Below are 17,373 nucleotides of genomic sequence, written 5' to 3'. Positions count from 1 at the left end.
GGTGTTAAGCCCGTAAATATTTTCCTTATTTGCTTTATATTGCTTTTATGATTTATTCCATAACTATTACCTTTAAAAAAGTTGTTATTTCGTGTAAAATAAAATATCGTTTACTCTCTTTAAAATTAATTTTTAAATTTATTAGACCTACCTACGATATATTAAAAGAAGTAAGATACTAATTTTGCCTAAAAAGAGGGATGCAGCACGAGGATTTGCTAGGGGGTCACCCATCCTAGTACTACGATCGGCCAAGCACGCTTCTCTTCGGAGTTCTGTTGGGATGCGGTGCGTTAGTGCGTGTATGATCGCATCCCACATTCCTTGCACACTAAATTCTCTTAATACCTTTCCTCCTTCCGCTTTAGGTGAAAAACTTAAAACGAAATAACTTTACGCTCATTTATCCTTTTTACGCAATTCCTTTTTTGATTTTAACTATTTTTTATCGGGCAAAGGCATTGAACAACAACAACAAGCCGCGCTCGACAATAATATCACATTTTGAGGGCCCATAAGGCCTAGCGACATGCCTATCACACTAGGCCTCATGGAACGATGACATCACAACTAGATGTTTTACGGATGTCGCCTTCGAGGCCTAGGCATAGTGACATGTGAAGTGCAACGGTGTTAAGCCCGTAAATATTTTCCTTATTTGCTTTATATTGCTTTTTTGATTTTTTTCATAACTATTAGCTTCAAAAAAGTTGTTATTTCGTGTAAAAACAATATCGTTAACTCTCTTTAAAACTCATTTGTGAATTAATTAGACCTACCTCCGATATATTAAAAGAAGTAAGATACAAATAATTCCTAAAAAGAGGGATGCAACACGAGGACTTCCCAGGGGTCACCAATTCTAGTACTACTCTCGCCCAAGCACGCTCAACTACGGAGTTATGATGGGATCCGGTGCGTTAGTGCTGGTATGATCTCATCGGACTTTCATTGCACTCTAAATTCTCTTAATACCTTTCCTCCTTCCGCTTTAGGTGCGAATGTGTACGACCTTAAAACAACATAACTTTACGCTCATTTATCCGTTTTACGAAATTCCTTTTTCGATTTCAACTATTTTACGCGGTCAAAGGCATTGACCAACAACAATAAGCAGCGCTCGACGATAGTATCACAACTAGAGGGCCCGTAAGACCTAGCGACATGCCTATCACAATAGGCCTCATGGAACGACAACATCACAACTAGACATTTTACGGATGTCGCCTTCGAGGCCAAGGTGTAGTGACATGTCAAGTGCAATGGTATTAAGCCCGTAAATATTTTCCTTATTTGCTATATATTTCTTTTTTTATTTTTCTCATAACTATTAGCTTTAAAAAAATTGCTATTTCGTGTAAAACAAATATCGTTAACTCTCTTTAAAACTCATTTGTGAATTTATTAGACCTATCTCTGATATATTAAAAGAAGTAACATACAATTGTTTCCTAAAAAGAGGGATGCAACACGAGGACTTCCCAGGGGGTCACCAATCCTAGTACTACTCACGCCCAGACACGCTTGTCTTCGGAGTTCTGATGGGATCCGATGCATTAGTGCTGGTATGATCTCATCGGACATTCATTGTACTCTAAATTCTCTTAATACCTTTCTTCCTTCTGCTTTAGGTGCTAAGGTGTAAAACCTTAAAACGACATAACTTGACGCTCATTTATCCATTTTACGCAATTCCTCTTTCGATTTCAACTATTTTTTGCGGGAAAGGCATTGATCAACAACAATAAGCCACACTCGATAATAATATCACAATTAGAGGGGTCGTAAGGCCTAGCGACATGCCTATCTCACTAGGTCGCATGGAACAACAACATCGCAACTAAACATTTTACGGATGTCGCCTTTAAGGCCAAGGCATAGTGACATGTCAAGTGCAATGGTGTTAAGCTCGATAATATTTTCCTTATTTGCTTTATATTGATTTTTTGATTTTTTTCATAACTATTATCTTTAAAAGAAATTGTTATTTCGTGTAAAGAAAATATCGTTTACTCTCTTTAAAACTCATTTGTGAATTAATTAGACCTACCTCCGATATATTAAAAGAAGTAAGATACAAATTTTTCCTAAAAAGAGGGATGCAACACGAGGACTTTCCAGGGGTCACCAATCCTAGTACTACTCTCGCCCAAGCACGCTCAACTACGGAGTTCTGATGGGATCTGGTGCGTTAGTGCTGGTATGATCTCATCGGACATTCATTGCACTCGAAATTCTCTTAATACCTTTCCTCCTTCCGCTTTAGATGAAAACCTTTAGGTGAGAAGGTGTAAAACCTTAAAACGACATAACTTTACGCTCATTTATCCGTTTTACGCAATTCCTCTTTTGATTTCAACTATTTTCTGAGGGCAAATGCATTGACTAATAACAACAAGCCGCGCTCGACGATAATATCATAATTAGTGGGCTCGTAAGGCCTAGCTACATTCCTATCACACTAGGCCGCATGGAACGACGATGTCGCAACTAGATGTTTTTCGGATCTCGCTTTCGAGGCCAAGGCGTAGTGACGTATCAAGTACAACAGTGTTAAGCCCGTAAATATTTTCCTTATTTACTATACTATGTTTTTTTGATTTTTTTAATAACTAGTAGCTTTAAAAAAATTGTTATTTTGTGTAAAACAATATATCGTTTACACTGCTTAAAACTCATTTGTGAATTTATTAGACATACTGCCGATATATTAAAAGAAGTAAGATACAAATTTTGCCTAAAAGGAGGGATGCAACACAAGGACTTCCCAGGGGGTCAACCATCCTAGTACTACTCTCTCCCAAGTGCGCTTGACTTCGGAGTTCTGATGGCATCCAATGCGTTAGTGCTGGTATGATCGCGTCCGAGATTCCTTGCACTCTAAATTCTCTTAATACCTTTCCTCCTTCCGCTTTAGGTGCGAAGGTGTAAAACCTTAAAACGACATAACTTTATGCTCATTTATCCGTTTTATGCAATTCCTCTTTTGATTTCAACTATTTTCCATGGGCAAATGCATTGACCAACAACAACAAGCTGCACTCGACGATAATATCACAATTAGAGGGCCCGTAAAGCCTAGCTACATGCCTATCACACTAGGTCGCATGGAACGATGACGTCGCAACTAGACATTTTACGGATGTCGCCTTCGAGGCCAAGGCGTAGTGACGTGTCAAGTGCAACGGTGGTATGCCCATAAATATTTTCCTTATTTACTATATTTTTCTTTTTTGATTTTCTTCATAACTATTAGCGTTAAAAATATTATTATTTCGTGTAAATAAATGTTACAACCCAAATTCGCATACCATAGATCACGCCGTAAGTTAGTCGACGTAAATCCAAGAAGATATTATCTTTGAGATGATAAGAAGTTAATCCTATTGATCTTAAACGATAAAAAGGTGTATAAGAGTGGTTAACAAGTATTTGAAGTTAAACGAATCAAGGATGTTGTAACCCGTATTTTCGGGTAACACTAGAGGTGATTAATTATCCCAAGAGGTCTTGTTTTAATGTATTTGAATCATATAATATCCGCATCATAAGTCTTGAAGTCAAGCGAGTTATGAAACAAAGTCGAAAATAGTTGTCGCAACTTACGTTTATAATTTTACTTAAACTTTAGGTCAAATGTTACTACATTTTTCTTCCAATATACTTGGAATTATGGGGTGATATACCTATCAAATTAAAGATCTATGAGTCTAGTTTCCAACTCATTAAACCGTTCATCGATACAATCTCGGAATAAAGAGATATTCGCGTTTTCGTGAGAGTGCGCCAAGCAGCTCTTTATGGGGCCCACATAGGCGGTTTAAGACATGGATATATATATGATACCTCAACCCCGTTTTAAATCATTATTTTTCAGTATATTCAGACCTTAGAACCCTAAAAACACTCTCTCAAGGTTCTCTCATGATCCAAGACCCAAACAAAGGGCAAACAACACAAATCAAGTGTCGGTAATCCCGTGGCGCTAGTAAGTTTCTTGTTCTTCTTGTTGTTGCTGATTTTTGTGTTGTTCCAGCTCGTGTGGGAGGTTTTTTTAAGTGTTTTATGTTCTGTAAATACTCCTTCAAGTTTTTAATATCAACCCTAGGTGATTTCAAGTTTTCTAAAGTAATTCTAGTGCCGAAAAACCCGAATTGATTTCTAGTTTCGCTTCCTTGTTCTTGTGGCAGAATTGGAGAGATATTTCGTGGAAAATTAAGGTCAAATTAGAGTTGTTATTTCTGTTTAAAGGTAAGGAACCTCTTACTCTATATATATTTAAGATTATCCAAGTTGTGGCTATGTCGTTGATGCTAGAACTTGTGAAATATATATCGAAAGGCTTGGTAGTAATGTTGTTAGTTGGTGGACTGTTTTGGAGGCTCAATATGATTCTTAATGATGTTGTTTGGGCTGTTAGGTGATTGTATTGACTTGTGGGAAGTCATATAAATAGGGGAGGTGCTGTCCGTTTCATCGTAAAATAGGTTGCGGTCGATACATAATAGTTACGACGCTTAAACGATAATGATAGTGTCATTTCTCTTATTGTAGACTAAGGAGTCGTGATATTTGCATAGCTTGAGGTTGGGCAGTATATACAAGGTATGTGAGGCTATCCCCTTCATTCTTTTGCATGACTCCGATTGTACATAATGTAATGAACGAGCTCCCAAAGATACTCTACTCTTAGAAGCTAGCAGTACTTACATTGCTGCCCTTCTTATGAAACGATTGATATTGATGTTACTTCTCTTATTCTTATATTATCAATGTTGTTGGTAGTTCCTGATTCTTATAAGATTCTTGATGAAGAGTTAATCCTAATAACGTGTACGAAGGATACCGACCTTACGTCACTCCGAAAGGTTCAAAATGTGATTCCAATGAGTCCAGCATGCATCATATATATGTATCTATTTTACTCTACCGAGCCGTGCTATAGTCGGCCGGGTATGGCACCTATTGTGCAACCACTGATCAGTTGGGTTTTACCGAGCTCCACGTGGCCGGGTACGTTTTACCGAGCCTATTACGGCCGGGTACGATATGATGATGGTGATGCCCACAAAGGCGTATGTTTTAAAAGTTTATGTATATATATGTATGTATCATGTGTTTCATGTTAGTAGCCCTCAGAGGTACCCAGATGTCACAGGTTGTATATTCCCTATCCCTGTTTACATTACTGTTCTTACTTATGCTTTCCTGCCTTACATACTCAGTACTTTATTCGTACTGACGTCTTTTTTATTTGTGGACGCTGCATGTCGTGCTGCAGGTCCTGATAGACAGGTAGACGTAGCTCCCCCACCACAGTAGGCTGTCTAGTTCAGCGGTTATTGGCGAGATCCCTTCTCCGGACTTGCCGTGGTCTTGGTATGCATTTTTGTTATAGACATTATGGGTATGTCGGGGCCCTGTTCCAGCAATGTTGTAGCACTTATGTTCCTTTAGAGGCTCATAGACAGGTGTCGACTCATGGTAGCTCGTACCTTATATATAGTTTCTTGATAGTATTGTCGTCCCATTTTATGTATGTTCATGACATTATCTTTCATTGTTGGATGTTCATGACCCATGTCTACTATTTATATTGATCTTGTCGGCCCTTAAAGATAATAAGGAAGGTTAGATAAAATGTATGTTGGTGCTCGGCAAGTATGGCCCGGGTGCTAGTCATGACCCTCCAGTTGGGCCGTGACAAACTTGGTATCAGAGCAAGTCTGTCCTAGGGGTTGTCTATGAGCCGTGTCTAGTAGAGTTTTGATTATGGATGTGTAGCGCGCCACATTTATAATCAGGAGGCTACATGACATCTAGGGTTGTTACCTTCTTCCTGAATCTAGATCGTGCGTAGAGTTGAGTCGTAAGTGTTCATATCTAATATTCACCTTGTTTTCTTTTAGCGATGCCTTCGACTAGGAAGCAAGCGATTAGTAAACGGCTTGATACAGCTGTGGGAGAGGGTAACATTCAGGTGCCTCCAGCCATAGCAGGCCAAAGTGAGCCTCAGAGTGAGATGCCGTCTCATACCTCTCTGTCTCCTCCAGAGGATATTAGGAGGCACCCAGTACATCCAGTTCCTCCGTCTGGCACTACAGACCACGATATGCGCAGTGCAGTGCAGTTGTTGAGTAGCTTGGTAGCTGCTCAGGCTCAGAGGCAGAATACCGGTGCTGCTGATAAACCGGTTAGTGCGAGAGTTCGTGATTTTATTAATCTAGACCCTCCAGTGTTTACCGGATCAGACCCCAAGGAGGACCCGCAAACATTTATTGATCAGGTTCATTGTACATTGCGGGTTATGCATGCTAGTGATACGGAGGCAGTAGAGTTGGCTACTTATCGGTTACGGGATTTAGCGATTTTATGGTATGATAGTTGGGAGAGATCTAGGGGTCCGAACGCTCCTCCAGCCGTGTGGAAGGAATTTTCTGAGGCCTTTCTTCGTCACTCCTTGCCAGCTGAGATACAACGAGCTAGAGCTGATAAGTTCTTGAACCTTCGACAGGGTAATATGAGTGTACGAGAGTATAGTATATAGTTTGATTCTTTAGCAAGGTATACTCCCCATATGGCGGTCGAGATGAGTGATAGGGTGCACCTGTTCGTGAACGGGTTGGGACCACATCTGATAAATGAGTGCACAACAGCCTCCTTGGTAGAGGGCATGGATATTTCCCGTATTCAGGCTTATGCCCAGACCTTTCAGGATCATAAGTTATATGCTAAGCTCTCTAAATGTGAATTCTTGCTGAACTCAGTAGCATTCCTTGGCCATGTGATATCTGATGAGGGTATTAGTGTCGACACTCAGAAGATCGATGCAGTGAAGAATTGGCCGAGACCTACAACACCGTCAGAAGTCCGCAGCTTCCTGGGGCTAGCAGGATATTATAGGCGGTTTGTATAAGGGTTTTCCTTTATATCAGCACCATTGACTAAGTTAACACAGAAAACTACCAAGTTCCAGTGGTCTGATGCTTGTGAACATAGTTTTCAGGAGCTAAAGAATCGATTGACATCTGCGCCAGTGCTCACTCTCCCAGAAGGAACAGAAGGTTATGTGGTATATTGTGATGCCTCAGGTATAGGTTTGGGGTGTGTATTGATGCAACGTGGGAAGGTGTTTGCTTATGCATCAAGACAATTAAAGAAGCATGAAAAGAATTACCCGACTCATGATTTGGAATTGGCTGTAGTAATATATGCTTTGAAGATATGGCGGCACTACTTATACGGCGTCCATGTTGACATCTACACAGATCACAAGAGTTTACAATACATCTTCAAGCAGAAGGAGTTGATTTGAGGCATCGTAGGTGGCTTGAATTACTGAAAGACTATGATGTCGAGATATTGTACCATCCCGGTAAAGCTAATGTTGTGGTAGACACTCTCAGCCGTAAGTCAATGGGAAGCTTAATACATATTGAGGCAGGTAGACAAGGGTTGACCAAAGAGCTTCACCAGCTGGCCAATATGAGAATCAGATTGTTGGACTCTGACGACGGAGGTGTTACTGTATAGAATACAGCAGAATCATCTTTGGTAGCCGAGGTAAAAGCACGGCAATATGAAGATCCTACCTTAGTAAAATTGAGAGAGGGAATTCAGCAGTGTAAGATTACAGCTTTCAAGATCGGAGGAGATGGGACACTGAGATACCAGGGCCGATTATGTGTACCTAGTGTGGCAGGGTTGCGAGACAAGATTATGATTGAGATTCACCAGTCCCGATATTCTATCCATCCTGGCTCGACAAAGATGTATCATGACGTTAAGGAGCAGTATTGGTGGGATAACATGAAGAAGTCTATTGCAGAATTTGTAGCCCAGTGTCCTAATTGTTAACAAGTAAAGATCGAGCATCAGAAACCTAGTGGATTGATTCAGAATATAGAGATTCCGACCTGGAAATGGGAGGTGATTAATATGGACTTCATTATTGGATTACCTCGCTCTTATCATAAGTTTGACTCCATCTAGGTGATAATTGATCGACTTACAAAATCTGCCCATTTTCTGCCAGTTAAGACAACTTACTCGGCTGAAGATTATGCGAAATTGTATATCAAGGAGATTGTTAGGCTTCATGGTGTGCCGGTATCTATTATATCAGACCGAGGAGCTCAATTTACGGCTAACTTTTGGAGGTCTTTTCAGAAGGGTTTAGGCACACAAGTAAATCTCAGCACTGCATTCCATCCACAGACTGACGGACAGGCTGAACGTACCATCCAGACGCTTGAAGATATGCTACGAGCATGTGTTCTAGATTTCAAGGGGAATTGGGATGACCATCTGGCACTTATAGAATTTTCCTACAATAATAGCTACCATTCCAGTATTAAAATGGCCCCGTATGAGGCACTGTACGGGAGGAGATGTAGATCACCAGTTGGATGGTTTGAAGTCGGTGAGACAGAATTATATGGGCCAGATTTGATTCACCAAGCCATTGAGAAGGTGAAAATGATACAAGAGCGACTGAGGACGGCACAAAGCAGGAAAAAGTCTTATTCCGACGTCCGACATCGTGATCTGGAATTTGAGGTTGGTGATTGGGTTTTCCTGAAGATCTCGCCGATGAAGGGTGTTATGCGTTTTGGGAAGAAGGGTAAGTTGAGTCCGCGGTATATTGGGCCGTACAAAATTCTTCGACGAATTGGACAGGTTGCTTACGAGTTAGAATTGCCATCTAAATTGGAATTTGTCCACCCGGTATTCCATGTATCTATGTTAAGGAAATGTATTGGAGACCCTTCTCGGGTCGTCCCTATCAAAGATGTACAAGTTACAAAGGATCTATCATATGATGAAGTGCCAGTGGCTATATTAGATCGACAAGTCCGCAAGCTGAGAACAAAGGATGTAGCTTCCGTGAAAGTATTATGGAGGAACAAGAACATAGAAGAAATGACATGGGAAGCAGAAGAGGAGATGAAGTCTAAATACCCTTACCTATTCCAGAGTGAAGATAACGAGGATGCCGGGGGAAAGAAGGACGCATTATAAGGTGAAACGGCTCTATGAGGTAAGCAATAGCTTGTGAATACTCTTTTTTTTAAATACAAAATGGTAATATGCAGATAATGTACAAATCCATAATGCTTTGTATAGTCTTGTAAGGACATAGGTTAGGTTTAACTGCTTGCAAGTTTGGCTAGTGTCCATTTTATAGGGGAAACTCAGCCGGAAATCTCCATCGGAATCCACAATGAGTTAGACACCCCATAAACCCTTACATTCGAGGACGAATGTTCCTAAGGGGGAGAGGGTGTTACAACCCAAATTCGCATACCATAGATCACACCGTAAGTTAGTCGACGTAAATCCAAGAAGAGATTATCTTTGAGATGATAAGAAGTTAATCCTATGGTCTTAAACAATACAAGGGTGTATAAGAGTGGTTAACAAGTATTTGAAGTTAAACGAATCAAGGATGTTGTAACCCGTATTTTCGGGTAACACTAGAGGTGATTAATTTTCCCAAGAGGTCTTGTTTTAATGTATTTGAATCATATAATATCCGCATCATAAGTCTTGAAGTCAAGCGAGTTATGAAACAAAGTCGAAAAAAGTTGTCGCAACTTACGTTTATAATTTTACTTAAACTTTAGGTCAAATATTACTACATTTTTCTCCCAATATACTTGGAATTATGGGGTGATCTACCTATCAAATTAAAGATCTATGAGTCTAGTTTCCAACGCATTAAACCGTTTGTCGATATGATCTTGGAATAAAGAGATATTCGCGTTTTCGTGAGAGTGCGCCAAGCAGCTCTTTATGGGGCCCACATAGGCGGTTTAAGACATGGATATATATAAGATACCTCAACCCCGTTTTAAGTCATTATGTTTCAGTATATTCAGACCTTAAAACCCTAAAAACACTCTCTCAAGGTTATCTCATGATCCAAGACCCAAACAAAGGGCAAACAACACAAATCAAGTGTCGGTAATCCCGTGGCGCTAGTAAGTTTCTTGTTCTTCTTGTTGTTGCTGATTTTTGTGTTGTTCCAGCTCGTGTGGTAGGTTGTTTTAAGTGTTTTATGTTCTGTAAATACTCCTTCAAGTTTTTAATATCAACCCTAGGTGATTTCAAGTTTTCTAAAGTAATTCTAGTGCCGAAAAACCCAAATTGATTTCTAGTTTCGCTTCCTTGTTCTAGTGGCAGAATTGGAGAGATATTTCGTGGAAAATTAAGGTCAAATTGGAGTTGTTATTTCTGTTTAAAGGTAAGGAACCTCTTACTCTATATATATTTAAGATTATCCAAGTTGTGGCTATGTCGTTGATGCTTGAACTTGTGAAATATATATCGAAAGGCTTGGTAGTAATGTTGTTAGTTGGTGGACTGTTTTGGAGGCTCAATATGATTCTTAATGATGTTGTTTGGGCTGTTTGGTGATTGTATTGACTTGTGGGAAGTCATATAAATAGGGGAGGTGCTGTCCGTTTCATCGTAAAATAGGTTGCGGTCGATACATAATAGTTACGACGCTTAAACGATAATGATAGTGTCATTTCTCTTATTGTAGACTAAGGAGTCGTGACATTTGCATAGCTTGAGGTTGGGCAGTATATACAAGGTATGTGAGGCTATCCCCTTCATTCTTTTGCACGACTCCAATTGTACATAATGTAATGAACGAGCTCCCAAAGATACTCTACTCTTAGAAGCTAGCAGTACTTACATTGCTGCCCTTCTTATGAAACGATTGATATTGATGTTACTTCTCTTATTCTTATATTATCAATGTTGTTGGTAGTTCCTGATTCTTATAAGATTCTTGATGAAGAGTTAATCCTAATAACGTGTACAAAGGATACCGACCTTACGTCACTCCGAAAGGTTCAAAATGTGATTCCAATGAGTCCAGCATGCATCATATATATGTATCTATTTTACTCTACCGAGCCGCACTATAGTCGGCCGGGTATGGCACCTATTGTGCAACCACTGATCAGTTGGGTTTTACCGAGCTCCACGTGGCCGGGTATGATTCTACCGAGCCCTATGATGGCCGGGTACGTTTTACCGAGCCTATTACGGCCGGGTACGATATGATGATGGTGATGCCCACAAAGGCGTATGTTTTAAAAGTTTATGTATATATATGTATGTATCATGTGTTTCATGTCAGTAGCCCTCAAAGGTACCCAGATGTCACAGGTTGTATATTCCCTATCCCTGTTTACATTACTGTTCTTACTTATGCTTTCCTGCCTTACATACTCAGTACTTTATTCGTACTGAAGTCCTTTTTATTTGTGGACGCTGCATGTCGTACTGCAGGTCCTGATAGACAGGTAGACGTAGCTCCTCCACCACAGTAGGCTGTCCAGTTCAATGGTTATTGGCAAGATCCCTTCTCCGGACTTGCCGTGGTCTTGGTATGCATTTTTGTTATAGACATTATGGGTATGTCGGGGCCCTGTTCCGGCAATGTTGTAGCACTTATGTTTCTTTAGAGGCTCATAGACAGGTGTCGACTCATGGTAGCTCGTACCTTATATATAGTTTCTTGACAGTATTGTCGTCCCATGTTATGTATGTTCATGACATTATCTTTCATTGTTGGATGTTCATGACCCATGTCTACTATTTATATTGATCTTGTCGGCCCTTAAAGATAATAAGGAAGGTTAGATAAAATGTACGTTGGTGCTCGGCAAGTATGTCCCGGGTGCTAGTCATGACCCTCCAGTTGGGTCGTGACAATAAATATGTCGTTTGCACTGCTTAAAACTCATTTTTGAATTTATTAGAAATACCACCGATATATTAAAAGAAGTAAGATACAAATTTTGCCTAAAAAGAGGGACGCAATACGAGGACTTTCCAGGGGGTCACCCATCCTTGTACTATTCTCGCCCATGCACGCTTATCTTTGAAGTTCTTATGGGATCCGGTGCATTAGTGCTAGTATGATCGCATCCGACATTCCTTGCACTCTAAATTCTCTTAATACCTTTCCTCCTTCCACTTTAGGTGAAAAGGTGGAAAACCTTAAAACGACATAACTTTACGCTCATTTATTCATTTTACGCAATTCCTCTTTTGATTTCAACTATTTTTCACGGGCAAAGGCATTGACCAACAACAACAAGCCGCGCTCGGCGATAATATCAAAATTAGAGTGTAACGACCCGGCTGGTCGATTTGAGAATTAGAGCCCCGATCCCCTAATATCTACTTTCCCTATATTTGTTTCTACTTTTGGGATTTGCCGGAGTGATTGGTTATGGAATTCGGGGAGTTTTGGGACACTTAGTCCCTTGTTGTGAGTTTAAGCCTTAGAAATTGGACCGTAGTCGGAACTGTATGAAGACGGATCCGGAATAGAATTCTGTCGACTCCGTTAGCTCTGTTGAGTGATTTTGAGCTTAGGAGCACATCCGTAATGTGTTTTGGAGGTCTGTGGTAGATTTAGGCTCGAATTGGCGAAAGTTAGATTTTCGGCGATTTCGGCTGATAGTGGAAATTTTGATATCGAGCTCGGAATGGATTTCCAAAAGTGGCTGTAGGTTCGTAGTGTCATTTGTGACCTGTGTGTAAAATATGAGGTAAGTCGGACTAGATTTGCTATGGTTCGGTGTCGTTTGTAGGATTTGGAAAATTCTAAGTTCTTAGGCTTGAATCCGTGCTTAATTCATGATATTTGGTGTTATTCAATGTGGTTTGAAGGCTCGACTAAGTTCGTATGGTGTTATAGGATTAGTTGGTAGGTTTGGTTGAGGTCCCGGGGGCCTCGGGTGTGTTTCGGATGCTTAACGGAATGAAATTGGACTTAGGGAAATCTGGTACTTTTGCTGGTTCTGCTGTAATCGCACCTGTGCAAGGCTGCCCGCAGGTGCGAGAAAATTGGCGCAGAAGTGGGATAATGAAGGAGTGCCAGGGGTCGCAGGTGCGAGGTTATTTCCGCAGATGCGTTAGGGGTCTTCGCAGGTGCGCAAGGTCCGCAGAAGCGGAAGGGAATTCTTCAGGCGCGCACACACAGATGCGGCCCTTTCATCGCAGGTGCGAAGGCAGCGGGCAAGTGAATTGTGTAGATGCACACAATTTCTGCAGAAGCACACCCACAGGTGTGAGCCCAGGTTCCGCAGGTGCGGAAATACCTGGGCAGTGGTTAAAACCGAAGGGCTTCATGATTATTTTCATTTTTGACTTTGCAAACTTGATTTAGGGCGATATTTGAAAGCATTTTCGAGGCATTTCTTGAGGTAAGTCCCTTGTGCTTATTTTTGATTAATAATCTTGCTTTGCCATGTATTTTCCCACCTAGTTAGTGTGTACTTAAGGTGGAAATTGGAAGTTGGAGGCTAGGGATTTGGAAGTTTGATTTGTGGATTTGGAGGACCATTTGGAATCGAAATTTAGTAATTTTGGTATGGTTAGACTCGTGATGGAATGGGTATTCCTTTTTTGTAACTTTTACCCGATTCCGATACATGGGCCCCACGGGCAATTTTTGAGTTAATTTTGGGATTTTGTTAAAGTGTTGATTTCATTAATTAGATGAGTCTCTTATTGTTGTATTTATGATATGTAATTGCTTTTGGCTAGATTTGGGCCATTTGGAGCCGGGTATTCATGGGAAAGGCATTGTGACCGATTGATTGAGCTTGGTTTGAGGTAAGTGGCTTGCCTAATTTTGTGTAGGGGAAATGCCTTTAAGATTTGGAACTATTGTGATATGTGAGCGCCGTGTACGTGAGGTGACGAATACGCACACAGGCTAGTTGTGGTAAAACACGATTTTCTTACTGAGCAGCAACATCTTTGCCTATTATTTTGAGTTATACCATTTTAATAAGTACTAATCTATTTTCATTCTTAATTGAGTTATTCCAATTTGTGTAGCTATCATGTTTAGTCTAATACAATATGTCTACGTGTCTTAATTGTTTATGTGAATTATGTGCAACACGCTTAGTGAGTTTCCTGCTTCTTCCCTGACTGGTACTTAGTCTAAATTGTATGAATTTCGTGATGTAGTGGTATTTCTATCATTCGCGCTGCATATTTACTTCGGGACTACGAAACGGTATTCTGGGAGATCCCCCTGTACTGCATATTTACTTTGGGACTACGGAACGACATTCTGAGAGATACCCCTGTCTTGTATATTTACTTTGGGACTACGGAACGGTATTACGGGAGATCCCCCTGCACATTTACTTTGGGACTACAGAATGGTATTCCGGGAGATCCCCCTGCACATTTACGTTTGGAACTACGAGACGGTATCTCGGGAGATCCCCTGTTGTATTTTCTGTGTGAAAGTTGTTACCTTCTATGATTTCATTGTTGGTAAATTTCAGCCTTTATTTTATTGCGGTATTACACTCTATATTGTTTTATTACATTTTTACCAGTAGGGCCTTGACCTGACCTCGTCACTACTCGACCGAGGTTAGGCTTGGCACTTACTGGGTACCAATTGTTGTGTACTCATGCTACTCTCTGCACATGTTTTTCGTGTGCAGATCCAGGTATACCTTATCAGCCGCACTAGTATTGAGCCGGGACAGCTTTGGAGACTTCAAGGTATATCTGCCACGTCCGCAGACCTCAGAGTCCCCTTCTACTCTTTATCATGTCCAGTATCTTCTGTATTGTTCCTTGTTAGACTGTGATGTATAGAGACACTAGATTTTTCTTTCTATAGTTTGTGATTCACGATGTTTTGAGTTTTGGAATTTGTTGTGTATTTTTGAATAGTTGGTTAAATTTATATTTTTATTTCATTATTCCGCAAAATGTTAGGCTTACCTAGTTGTAGAGACTAGGTGCCGTCACGACGTCACACGGAGGGGAAATTGGGTCGTGACAAGTTGGTATCAGAGCTCTAGGTTCGTAGGTGTCGTGAGTCACAAACTAGTTTATTAGAGTCTCGCGGATCGGTACGGAGACGTCTGTACTTATCTTCGGGAGACTATGGAACTGTTAGGAAAACTTTCACTACTTTGATTCCTTGTCGTGCGAAAATTTTTTGACTTCAGAGATTCTCAATTTCTGTATTCTATTCTCTCACAGATGATGAGGAAACGTAGAAGCGGATCTGATGAACAGGCACCCGCGCCCTCTGCTAGAGCCGCGAGAGGCCAGGGACGTCCACGTGGTGCAGCCAGAGCACCCGCACGAGCTATTACGGAGGAGCCCCCAGTAGCTTAAGATGGAGGGCAGATACCTGAGATACCTGTTCCTTCACCAGCCCTCTAGGAGACTCTAGCCCAGTTTCTGAGCATGTTCAGCACCTTAGCTCAGGCTGGATTGATTCCACTTGCTCCTGCCAAATTTCAGGCCTCGGGAGGAGCATAAACTCCCATCGTCGGTACTCTAGAGCAGCGGGTTCAGGTCGACCAGGTTCCTGAGATTGTACCAATGCAGCCGGTAGCTCCAGCTCAGCCCAAAGTTAGGGTAGCGGCTTCTAAGGCGGAGCTGCTCAGACTTGAGAGGTACAAGAAGTACCACCCACCTACTTTCAGCGGATTGGCTACAAATGATGCTCAAGGTTTTCTGGAGGAGTGTCATCGTATTCTCCGTACTATGGGTGTAGCGGAGATAAGCGGGGTTTCTTTTACCACATTCCAGCTTAGGGGAGCTGCCTATCAGTGGTGGCGTGCTTATGAGTTGAGTAGTCCGGCTGAGGCAGATTCACTTACATGGACTCAGTTCTCGGATATATTTTTGAGAGAGTATATCCCTCAAAGCCTCAGGGACTCATGGCGCGCAGAGTTTGAGCAGTTGCGCCAGGGTGCTATGACTGTGTCAGAGTATGCAATTTGCTCCAGTGATTTGGCCCGACATGCACCGGCCTTAGTTGCCACAGTTCGAGAGAGGGTTTGACGATTTATTAAGGGTTTCCATCCCAACATCCGGAGTAGTATGGCCAGGGAATTGGAGATGGATATTTCGTATCAGCAGGTTGTGGGTATTGCCAGGAGATTCGAGGGCATGTTTTCCCGAGATAGAAAGGAGAGGGAGGCCAAGAGGTCTCGAGAGGCTGGTTATTATTCGGGAGCTCGTGCCCCAGCAGCTCGCCATGGTAGGGATAATGTGAGCCGCCCCGTTCATTCAGCTCTTCCAGCCTCCAGCGGTGTTCCAGCTCTATCTAGACCCCAGGAGCCTTATTATGCACCGCAGTATCTAGTGTGCCTCCTACACGAGGTGTTTCTAGCGGCCAGTCTAGCAGACATGGCCCGAGCCAGTCACAGCAGCCACGCCCTCCCAGAGCTTGTTTTGAGTGTGGCGACACTCGCCACATGGTGAGGGATTGCCCCAGGATTAGGAGGGGTGCACCTCCACAGACTTTTCAGTCACATTGTGCTCCACCGGGTCCTCAAGATATGATTACAGCACCAGCTGCCACCCCACCTGCTCAAACAGCTCGAGGTGGAGGTCAGGGAGGTAGAGGTTGCCCTATATGGGGAAGGTCAGGCCAGATATTATGCACTTCCTACTTGTATAGAGGTAGTTGCTTCTGATTCTGTCATTACAGGTATTGTTCCGATCTGTCATAGAGATGCATCGGTATTATTTGACCCAGGCTCTACATATTCTTATGTGTCCTCTTATTTTGCTTTGTATTTGGGAGTATCTCGGGATTCTTTGAGTTTCCCTATTTATGTATCTACTCCTGTGGGAGATTCTCTTGTCGTGGACCGCGTGTATCAGTCGTGTTTGATTGCTCTTAGTGGTTTTGAGACCAGAGCCGATTTATTATTGCTCAGCATGGTGGACTTTGATATTATTTTGGGCATGGACTGGTTGTTGCCCTATTATGCTATTCTTGATTGTCATGCTAAAACCGTGACGCTGGCTATGCTAGGTTTACCGCGGTTAGAGTGGAGAGGTACCTTAGAGTATACTCCCACCAGAGTTATTTCATTTCTTAAAGCTCAACGAATGGTTGAGTAGGGGTGTGACATGTATCTAGCTTATGTGAGAGAGGTCAATATTGATACCCCTACAGTGGAGTCAATTCCAGTTGTGAGGGACTTTCTAGATATGTTTCTAGCTGATCTTCCGGGCATGCCGCCCGACAGAGATATCAATTTTGGCATTGATTTGTTGTCGGGCACTCAACCCATCTCTATTCCTCCATATCGCATGGCTCCTCCTGAATTGAAGGAATTGAAAGAGCAGTTACAAGAATTGATAAAGGCTTCATTCGGCCGAGTGTGTCACCTTGGGGTGCTCCTGTCTTATTTGTGAAGAAGAAGGATGGTTCTATGCGGATATATATTGATTACTGCCAGTTGAACAAATTCACAATGAAGAACAGGTACCCATTGATCAGTTACAAGGTGCCAGAATGTTTTCCAAGATTGACTTACGTTCGGGTTATCATCAGTT

General features: G+C 41.7%; 2 non-coding genes and 4 pseudogenes across 2 annotated transcripts; all 6 read right to left on the bottom strand.

The window, feature by feature from the left end:
• Positions 1-197: 197 nt before the first annotated feature.
• LOC142167600 (5S ribosomal RNA) lies at positions 198-316 on the bottom strand (annotated as a pseudogene).
• A 509-nt stretch (positions 317-825) lies between these two features.
• LOC142167587 (5S ribosomal RNA) lies at positions 826-943 on the bottom strand (annotated as a pseudogene).
• Positions 944-1,460: 517 nt separating this feature from the next.
• Positions 1,461-1,579, bottom strand: LOC142167560 (5S ribosomal RNA). Its single transcript, XR_012697683.1, has one exon. It is a non-coding gene; the product is annotated as a 5S ribosomal RNA (ribosomal RNA).
• Positions 1,580-2,096: 517 nt separating this feature from the next.
• Positions 2,097-2,214, bottom strand: LOC142167580 (5S ribosomal RNA; annotated as a pseudogene).
• Positions 2,215-2,746: 532 nt separating this feature from the next.
• LOC142167594 (5S ribosomal RNA) lies at positions 2,747-2,865 on the bottom strand (annotated as a pseudogene).
• An 8,967-nt stretch (positions 2,866-11,832) lies between these two features.
• Positions 11,833-11,951, bottom strand: LOC142167551 (5S ribosomal RNA). Its single transcript, XR_012697674.1, has one exon. It is a non-coding gene; the product is annotated as a 5S ribosomal RNA (ribosomal RNA).
• Positions 11,952-17,373: the final 5,422 nt, after the last annotated feature.

This window comes from Nicotiana tabacum, chromosome 12 (assembly GCF_000715075.1).
Source record: "Nicotiana tabacum cultivar K326 chromosome 12, ASM71507v2, whole genome shotgun sequence".
Classification (NCBI taxonomy): domain Eukaryota; kingdom Viridiplantae; phylum Streptophyta; class Magnoliopsida; order Solanales; family Solanaceae; genus Nicotiana; species Nicotiana tabacum.
The sequence above is the reverse complement of the archived record's forward strand: the minus strand, read 5'-3'. Positions and strand labels throughout refer to the sequence as shown.